This window comes from Gossypium hirsutum, chromosome D07 (genome assembly GCF_007990345.1).
Source record: "Gossypium hirsutum isolate 1008001.06 chromosome D07, Gossypium_hirsutum_v2.1, whole genome shotgun sequence".
NCBI classification, from domain to species: Eukaryota; Viridiplantae; Streptophyta; class Magnoliopsida; order Malvales; family Malvaceae; genus Gossypium; species Gossypium hirsutum.
The window spans coordinates 30265409-30268689 of record NC_053443.1 but is presented as its reverse complement, the minus strand read 5'-3'; the positions used below and the strand labels follow the sequence as shown (position 1 = coordinate 30268689).

Below are 3281 nucleotides of genomic sequence, written 5' to 3'. Positions count from 1 at the left end.
TCCAACTTAGAAATTGTTTGCATCATACATACTCTCAAAAAGTGAGTTCCAAGCAGGTGTAACAATTATTGGGGCTGAGATTAACCGACTTTTTAATTCCTCAAAAGCTTCTAAACATGCTTTATTAAAATAATAAAAAATATATATTTTTCAAAAACCATACACAAAGGTTTAGAAATTTTTGAAATTTTTTTGATAAATCTACTATAAAAACTAACATGGCCTAAGAAACTTCTAACTCCTTCCACACTAACTAGAGGTGGTGATCTTTCGATTACATCCACTTTTACTTTACCCACTTTAAATTTTTTTTTTTTGGAAATTTTATGTCCTAAAACAATTCCCTCATTAACCATAAAATGACATGTCTCCCAGTTAAGGATAAGATTCGTTTCTTCACGTCTTTTTATTATCTTAGCCAAATTACTCAAACAAACATCATAAGTGTTACCAAAAACAGAAAAATCTTCCATGAAAACCTCAACAAAATTTTCAACCATATCAGTGAAAATTGCCATCACACATTGCTGAAATGTGGCAGGTGCATTACATAAGTCGAAAGGCATTAGCCTAAAAGAAAATGTATCGTATGGGCAGGTAAAAATAGTTTTATTTTGGTCTTTTAAGGCTACAATTATCTGGTTGTATCTCGAATATCCATCTAAAAAGTAGTAAAATTCGTTACCTGTTAGTCGATCTAACATATAATCCACAAAAGGCAACGAAAATTGATCTTTACAAGTGGCTTTGTTCAACTTTTTTAGTCAATACAGATTCTCCAACCCGTGACAGTTCTCATTGAGACTAACTCGTTACATTCATTCTCAAAAATCATGATTCCACTTTTCTTTGGTACACATTGTCTCAGACTTACCCAAGAACTATCTAAGATGGGGTAAATAATTCCCGCATCTAACTATTTGATAACCTCATTCTGCACTACTTTCATGATAGGGTTAAGTCTCATTTGCCCATCAATTCTACCTCGCTCACCTTCCTCCAAAATAATCTTATGCATACAGAAGGAAGGGCTTATACCTCGTATGTTAGCTAGGGTCCAACCAATTGCCTTTTTAAATTTCTTTAAAGCAATAATCAATTGCTCCTCTTGATGTTCTGTCAATTCAGCTGAAACAATCACAGGAAAAGTAGAACAGTTACCTAAATAAATGTATTTTAAATGGGACAAAAGTACCTTTAGTTTAAGCTTAGGTGGTTCCTCGATTGACAACTTGGGTTTTGTAAATTCTCGAACTTCCAACTCTAGCGGTTCAAACCGTAGTGGTTGAACATAACTCCTCGAATTGACTTCCATAAAAGCCATATTTTTATTACTTTTTTCATCTTCTAACGGTTTAAACCCTAAAGTGTTCTCCAACGAGTCTTCTTAAAGATTTCTCTTACATTCCATAGAAACTAAGGTTTCTAATTCCTCCATTATTGAACATTCCTATGTCGGATCGGGAAATTTCATGGCCTCCATAATGTCAAATGTTAGTTGGTCATCTTGAACTCTCATTGTACGTTCTTGTTTTTGCACATCTATCAACATTCTACCCGTAGCTAGGAAAGGTCTCTCTAGGATGATCAGAACTTCCTTATCTACTTCAAAATCTAACACAATAAAGTTAGCAGGAAAAATAAACCTATCAATTCTTACCAAAACATCCTCAATCTTTCTCTTGGGATATGCTAACGAGCGATCTACTAATTGAACTGTCACAGTAGTAGGACTTACGTCACCTATTCCCAGAAATTTGAAAATAGATTTGGGCATCAAGTGATGCTTGCTCCTAAGTCGCACAAAGCTTTACTGCAGGAAGATTTTCCAATGTTATAGGGTATCATAAAGCTTCCAAGGCCTTTCAATTTTGGAGGTAGATTGCTCTGCAAGAACACACTATACTTCTTCATCAAAGCAACAATCTCATACTCACTAAGCCTTTTCTTCTTAGACAGAATATCTTTCATAAACTTCACATAATTGGGCATCTGTTCTAAAGCCTCTACCAATGGAATGTTGATATGCAATTTCTTTAAAACATCCAAGAACTTATGGAATTGTACCTCTTTTTTCTGCTTGTACTACTGGAGTATTTGAGGATATGAAACTCTAGGTTAATACAGACAACTTTTTTAAGGAAGTAAATCTACAAAAAAAGGTGTTAGCTTCTCAAAATTTATTAAACTAGGGTTTAACTCATCAGATTTTTCAGCATTTAATTTTTCTACTGTATAAAATTCAACTGTTGGTTGACTTTCCTCCAAACTATTTGATGACTCAACTTGAGGTGGTTTAGGAGCTTGTTGACTAATCCCTTAGGATTGGTAAGGTCTATGTTGAATATGATTGTTGTTCAATCCATTTCCTTGGTTACTCCAGGAAATGTTTGGATGATTCTACCATGATGGATTGTAGAAGTTGGACTGTAGTCCTTGTCCACTTCTATTTTGATACTAATTCCTTACATAACAAACAAACTCGGGGTTTGAAGGGCAATTCTTGAAAGAATGACCATCCCTATAATACACACAAGAAATAACGTCACACTGGCTTGGTGATTGGGCTGCAAAACTATTCAAACCATTAGTGGTAAACTATTTTAACATTGAGAAAATAGAAGATACCTGAGCAAAGAGTGAAGTCAGTGCGTCCACTTCATGCACTCTAGCTACTCATCTTCTAGAAATTGCTCGATTTGTCAGCCATTGGTAATTGTTGCTAGCGATCCTTTTGATGGTCTCGTAAGCCTCGTTATAAGACTTAGACAAAATCACACCATTTGCAGAAGCATCTACCATTATTATTGAATGTACATTAAAACCGTTATAAAATGTCTCCAGTTGGATACGATAAAGAATCCCATGATGAGGACACTTATGAAACAATTCCTTGAATCATTCCCATGCCTCGTATAAAGAATCATCATCCAATTGTTGAAAAGTAGTTATCTCATTTTGCAACTTTGTGTTCTTACTCGGTGGAAAATACTTTACTAAAAACCTTTCTGCTAATTCTTGCAAGTAGATATTGAACTTGGTGGCAATGAATTCAGCTATGCTCGTGCTTGATCTCGCAACGAGTACGGAAATAGCTTCAACCTTAATGCATCTTCAGTCACATCAGCTTTCTTAAACGAATCACTCACATCCATGAATAATCAAAGGTGAAGATGCGGATCTTCTGTGGGCATACCACTGAATTGACCCACCGTATGAAGCATTTGAAACATCACTGGTTTCAATTCAAATTGAGTTGTCCCGATATCTAGCCTCCTAAC

General features: G+C 35.2%; 1 non-coding gene across 1 annotated transcript; it reads left to right on the top strand.

The window, feature by feature from the left end:
• The first annotated feature begins 2860 nt into the window (after positions 1 to 2860).
• On the top strand, positions 2861 to 2966 carry LOC121219696 (small nucleolar RNA R71). Its single transcript, XR_005916587.1, has one exon. It is a non-coding gene; the product is annotated as a small nucleolar RNA R71 (small nucleolar RNA).
• Positions 2967 to 3281: the final 315 nt, after the last annotated feature.